The sequence below is a fragment of the Charadrius vociferus genome, unplaced genomic scaffold (assembly GCF_000708025.1).
Source record: "Charadrius vociferus isolate BGI_N301 unplaced genomic scaffold, ASM70802v2 scaffold201, whole genome shotgun sequence".
NCBI lineage: Eukaryota > Metazoa > Chordata > Aves > Charadriiformes > Charadriidae > Charadrius > Charadrius vociferus.
Window position 1 is genome coordinate 21,982 of NW_009646936.1, and position 7,198 is coordinate 29,179.

The window sequence follows — 7,198 nt, forward strand, 5'->3', positions numbered from 1 at the left end:
TTAAGGAGAAATTTGTGTGATTGTTTTAAAGGAAAACTTTCTCCACAGTGCTTTTCTAATAAGTCGGGTCTTTAAATATGCCAGAATCAAACCGCTCCAGCCCTAAAGCAACTATTTGTTTTCTGCTCAGTCTATTTCTCTCCTCCGCAGATGGGAAGTTTCCCAGTTGACTTCCCTTCCCTCTTGCAGTTGAAGAGTCAGTCCTAATGACCAATGCTTTAAGGGTTAATTTGAGGATGCAGATGCCCAGTGTCACACAGGAGTATCCACTGCTATCATTTGTTAGCAAATTAAGTACATACTTAACTTTGTTCAAAGACTTAAAAGTAGTTTTGTGGTTCTTCTTAGAAACAGCATTTTTCTCCTCCACTCCCACGTTCTTCAAGCAGGGTTATGTTAACTCACACCACTAGCGTTTTACCTACTGAACAACTCACTTGCATGGAAGAAACGTACCCAGATTGCCAGGCTCAACACCTACACGGAAAATACTAACAATCTCTCCCCCAGAAAAAAAAAAGAATATAAGTCTCATGCCTTGAGCAGGGCTGTACAACATTCAATCCCTTGAGTGTGTTGTCTGGCCTGCTCACACTGCAGCCTACCTGCTATGAACATGCAAGTAAGTTCCTACCTGTCCACTGCTCCACAGTAAACTCAAGGTTGGCTGAGGTAGCCTATCTCAGGAAAACAAAAACAAAAAAAAAAAGAGGAAAAAGCTTCATTCCATTTATTGCAGCACTCTAGAACACAAAAAAAGCACAAATGTTCTTTATGGAATAACTGATACACGTCAACTTATCTTTATGTATTACATGCTCTTGAGACAGCAGGGGCTATCCTTGACAGCTGCTCAACAGAGCCCTACACATCCAGGACCACAGTTTCAGGACTTTCCCTCGTAAACCAGGAGATGGGGCAGAGGAGCCGGGCAGGAATCCCACCTGAGACAACCAGGGTACGTCGTAGGAAGCAGGAAAGCTTGGAGGCAGAAGTTGACCTGTAGCATCTAATAAATAACTTCAGTTAAGGTCTGTACTGGCATTCCCAGCAGCTAAACAGGCTGGAGTAAGAGAGTACCACATTTACAAGTTACCTGAACCAGCAGCAACCTGACTAACCTGTTTGCCACACGTGTTCTGCTGCCCCAAAGTGGCACTGCATCAACACTTCTGCCGGCCTTGGAGAACACAGGTGCCACAGAGGCAATTCTATAAATCAACACTACCTTAAGAGTCCAATTTGAGGTGCAAGGCTCAGGTCAGTCACTCAAAGGAGTTGTTACGAACACATAATGCTTTTTTTTTTTTTGTCTGGGATTTCAGGAATCATTCCAGTTCTGGTCTTCATTTTACTGCAGCATCAGAAAAAGAAGCTTGCTCCACAATACACTCTTCTCGATCCTTTTCTAAAGGACTGCTGAAGGAGATACGAGAGAAGTAAGTAACCTCACAGCACGCAGTTCAGCAGAAGAAACAGAACTACACTACATTTGCCAGTCAGAAACATAATGCTACTGTGCGCTATTACAGTAACTGGAGTACTGAAGGCCAAATGAAGCTGAAGGGCACTGTGACTGACAGTGTTAGAGCAGATCAATTTAGTTGTTGGTTTTGTTTTTAACCATTCTTCCCCCCCAACCCAAGTGTACATCCCTATATGACCTATCAAGTCGCAGACATGGGGGCGGGGGGTGTGTGTGGGGTGTCACAGGGGGCAGGGGGAAGAGCAGAAGAAAGAGGATGCAGCTTTATTGTGGTGCTCATTCAGCACTCTATGAACACAGAAGAAGGTACAGTACTACTGAATTGCAAAGCAAGAAGAAGGTGGCTTATTTTCCAAAACCTGCACCACTAGCAGTGCCTCAGCAAGCCACTTCATGCCACTGCCTGTGGCATTCACGTTTGGATGGTTTCTTTCCCCCATGAGTCAGTCCCCAGCACTCTGTCGGGAATAGTGGATTATTCGCTTCCACTGTTCTTCTGAAAACTGCTAACAGCTTGGGGAGGGAAGCGGACAACAACAGAAGGGAAGAGGTAAAAAAGTTCCTTTTTATTTGTTAAAATAGATACCAGAAAGGACCACCTACTCTGTGCCTACCTAGGCATACTGTAGTTCATCTTTCTCAGGTCGTAAGAAAGACTAGTTCATCAGTTGAAGTTACACAAACTGTTAGTTTAAAGAAAATACGTAGGTAAGTACTTCCTTCTTCCCTTGTGAACTCAAAGAATTGGCTGATGTTTAGTCAGGCAACAGACATTATCTGGGTTCTCTGACAAGAGCAAGAAGTACAGTTGCTGCTCAGCACCACTGAGGAACTGGACTGCTCTTCCCTGGCAAATGAACCGAATCACTCATGCCTCTGCCATAACTCAAGCAGATGATGATCAGATGCTCAAATGCCCAAAGACAGGTTGTCACAATAAGCAGCTCCATCCCTCAGCAAGGAAACCAATGCTTTTCTTTGCAACCGCAGAGAGAGGACATTCTTCCACCTACACAGGAATCAGAAGAGGAAGGAGGGTACTGAGAAGGCACGTGGTCACCAGTAACTAAGTGAAGAGCACAACAGGGCAAAGAGGGAAAGCAAATCATTTGAATGGAGGTGGGACAGGGTGTCTCCTCCAGGAGATAGCAAAAAATAGAAGATTCTGGCATCATGAGGCAGAATTTTTCCAGTCAGGTAAGTGTGTCAAGATGTCAGCTGACATACTAAGTTGGAAGCTGCAGAGGGACACTGAGCCTGAAGACTCAAATTCCTTCTTGTGGCAACCTGAAGTTGAGAAGTACAGACATTTTCACTGCCACTGGCAAGTACTATTTACCTAAATTAGTTCAATGAAGTACTTAGTCACTAAAGCAACAGCAAGAAAATGGAGGGGGGGGAGGGGGGGGGGAACAACACAAACAGGATGACCACACATAAACATGCAAGCATTTGATTTCTACAGAGGATTTGGCACCACATAATCAACTTTTCTGGATGTACAGGACAAACGTTACCACTCTTAGAAGTGTGCCATTAGAAAGTGTTGTAAAATCTCCACCACTACTGAAGACAACCCTTTTCTTTAGCTGCAAGGTACAAAGATGTGGTCGGTTGGCAGTTATCACCAGTCGTTAGTAACTGGTGTAACCGACACACTCCTATCCTAGAAAAATGTTCACCCCATTTGAAGCGGATTTTGGCGAGGAGAGTATAGACTTCAAAAGTTACTTTGGGAATTAGAAAGGAACAGTGTGTCAGTGACCATGCAACTGGGCAGAATACTAGGAAGAAATTCTTCCTAGAATTTCTAGGGGGAACAAAAAAAAAAAAAATAAAAAGCAGACTCATTGAGCTTATTTAGGACTTCCTCAAGCTCCCATCGCATTTATGGCTGCCCACAATCTTTCCAAGAACATAAAGCATCATAAGTTTTATTGAAAGGTGAAACAGAAGTTACCAGAGCATACATAACCCTAAAATTTAAGTTTGAGGCTCTCCAAGCTTCTTAGTCTGCTGGGTGTTCTTGTGAGATTTCTGATCCTTCTTGGGGATTTTAAGACACCAGAACAAGGCTTAAATAAAGTTATCTTGCTTATAAAACAATTAGTGCTATTCTACATCGAGCTTTGTAATTGCCTATATTAAAAGCTACCACACATTGATTTCTTTTTTTAATAGTCTCAAACACAAACACATCAACTCCACTGAACCCATTCCCCTCCTGTATCCATGCTCTGTATGTACCTTTGTTTTTAATTATTATTCCTTAGATGTTTGCGTAACTGAAGCACAAAGACTGGCCTGCAAGTGGGCAAACCAGAGTTAAAAAAGATGTGAGAAATAGCAGAAAAAATAGTTCCTATGTACTTCCTCACGTTCATATTTCTAGGGTTCACAACCCTTCCTTTACACCATCTGCTTGTTTCCCTCCCCGCATCCCACCAGGAGTGATGCACTTCTGTAATATCTCATTTCCAGCACCAGTATTTGTACTAGTGTTTCCACAGTACAGCTCCTTCACTTACACGGATATTGCCTTATTTTCCGTATTTTTACTTCCTATCTTTCCTGTCCCATCTCTACATAAATAGTTATTATTTTGCCCACCTGTCCTCGCTTTGATTTTTCCCCCCTTTCACCTTCTTATCGGCTCTTCTACAGAATGCACACCAGAGATATTTCTGCTGGTCCACTGGGCAGGAGGTTTTGAAGTGATCAACCTGGTGGTTTCTGGTGCCCTTGGATAAGCCACACAGAGGCTGGTATATGCAGTTCTATCAGGCAACTGCCTCCACATAAGCAACACATTGCCACACACTTGTAGCAGAGGAGGTCTGGGCAGCTGTGGCTCAAAGAATTAGCAGCCTGTTCTGGCTGGAGTCTAACAAAAAGCAAGGTAAGTTACTCGATGAATAATCAACAACCAACAAAGTAATTCTTGGGTGGAAATTGTCAGCGTTATGGCTCTGGAACAAGGGAATTGGAGAAATCAGCTCCTGAAAGAATACGTGAAGAATGCAAGAACTTCCATCGTTATAAAATATGGTATGTATGGTGTTTTAGAAGAAATCAAACATAGACACACATTCATACTTGAATTAATTTAACAGCTTATTCCAAGTGATATAATGGACATCTTTTAAAGAGTTAGTCACTTTTGAAGGTTTTTACAACAATGGAGATCAATAATGCTATTTTATCACAACAGGTTCTCCTTCCTTCTTTTTCAAGAGTTAAAGGATAGACAATCTGCTCTCGTGCTGAAGTTTACAAGCATCTCCCTGTTCGTATACATGATGCATCCACATGTATATGTACACACAGCGAACAAATGAGGACAGATACACAGCCAAGAGAGTAGAGCACACTGCTAAGTAGGTAACAGTGGCAAAGAGCGCAAGTTGTATCCTAAAGATTAACCCACCATTCCTGTCCACTGAAGAGGGGCTAGCCAAATCCCTCTGAACTCTGCCAGTCCCAGCATGGACACATGAGCCTGCCCACAGCCCTGCCTCAGGGCTCAGCCTTGCAGCTCTACAGCTTCGGGAACAAGAGTGGCAGAGTTAACTAGGGCATCCCATTACATACACTCACTCAAGCACAGCACTCCATACGCTGCAGAAGCCTCTATAAACCAAGAGGCTTTCGAGTCCCTTATTCTTGCCATCAACTTAGTACTCTGGCCAACTCTGCCAAATTCACCTAGCTAACAACTATCTGCTATAAAAAGGCTTAAACTGTCCTGTAGAAGAGAATAATCCTCTAACTCCCCCCATCCCCAAGCCAGGCACATATCCCACACTTGGCAGAAGCTTAGAAGAGGACCTCTCTCAAGCCTTAAGATTGAAAAGTGGCAAACATCAGCCAATAGGGTATCATTCTCAAATGCTGTCTGTACCACATACTTCAAAATCCAGTTATTCTTACGGAAACACTTAAAGCAGAAAAAAAAAAGCTGATTCCTACAGGAGAGTCAAGGGTAGATCTTGTGGGTTTTCAATCTTGTCTTTTGGTTCCAACTCTTTGGTCTTCTTTTCAGCACCACCCCTGACACAAGGGTCCTTTCCTGCTGGCCATAATACCATGAAGAAGAGCCTGTTTCAGCCTGCTAAAAAAGTCAAAGGCAACAGAGGAAAACTTTTGTGTAATCTTAACCTGCTAAGTAGGGGAGAGGGGCAGGGAAGATGTAAAAATCAACTGTAAGAATAGGTGGGTTCATCAGAAAGGAAAGAAAATAAAACCAGTATCTGCCTGCTTACTGCCCTCTTCATTTTCCCCTCCTTCTTCCTAGCAACTAAGATATCAAAAGCCCAATTGCTGCGCTGCCTACACAGCAATTAGGTGTAATAGTCAAGATGTCAAGCAACACTACTGCCCATTACTTTGGCTTTCCTAAAATAGCTTAATGATCTCCACAGCAGGTAGGGAATTTTTGAAACATGGCAACCCACTCCAAAGGCAACAAATACATGCTGAAGACAAGTTATGTTGTGTGAACACACCAGTCAAACTGAGAGCCCAGATTCACCCCAGCATTACAGAGGCGGGTGGATGGGTCCCCTAGTTCAGATATTTGCTGAAACAAGGTAATTTCATTTCAGACTACGACACATATTATATATTTGTCCCTTGTTACAGGTGAAGTGGTGAACAAGAGCACGCTGCTAATAATATATTTGATATGCTTCCTCATTTTGAGTCAAATACCCTAATACTAAGTATTTTCAAACTGTCCATTCACTTAAGTTCCAGTTACACAGCTCTTTTGTTGCAGACAGGTGTCCCAGCTCTCTAGAGTCGAGCAGCAGCAAGAACAGCATGGGAGTACCGCCACCTCCTCTGTCTGTCCTAGGTTCCCCAGGCTGCCCATTTTCCTTGGAGGGTGTCTCGCATTGCCGCCCTGTGGTCAGTCTGCAAAACAACATCAGAGCAATAGGAAGCCATTTCCGACTCTTCCTTCCCTTTCCCCCCCACTTCCTTCCCCCGGGCTCTCAAGGGAGTTTCGGCAGGATGAGGAGGGTAGGAAGAGGAAACCTCCCTGAAGAGCTCTCCTTTCTCCAGCAAGGGACAACTCCTGCTAAGTCACCAGCGGTGCACTCCCCTTTCCTGCTGAAGGTCCTGCTCTGCCATAATCCCCCAGCTGAAGGCTAAAGATGACTCTCCTGGGAGAAAGTTAGAAATAATTAGAAATTCATCTTTTGCTATGAATAGTAAAGTTTAGAGCATGAACAGCTGTGTCTTCACTTTGCACCTCTACTTACACCACAACCGTACTCTTTGGCTGGGGCTCTTCAGAGCAGGCAACGTGTTGTTTACACACATCTGTACGCTACCGATAACAAGTCTGCCATCAAACCCCCCAAGTTCACCGTACTATTTGCATGTTGGCGTGTAGGAAGCCACATACATGGGCAAACTTCATTATTTCCACCCTAAGTTCCAGTCACTTCACTGGCCTCAGACCTTTCTTTTCCCAAAGCATCTCCTCCATATACTCACACAGAAGAGTAATGCAATCCAAGTCCCTCACTTCAGCTACTCTTCAAACACAGTGATGCCATAGAGAAGTAGGGGTTTTATTATTTATTTATTTGTCTGCTTTTAGGGCTTTTTATTATTGTTTTCCTAAGAGTCACTGACTGGAGTCTCTGCTGATCAAGGACTCTGTCCACAGGCAATTCACAAATACGGTATTTCTAGTGCAAGCCA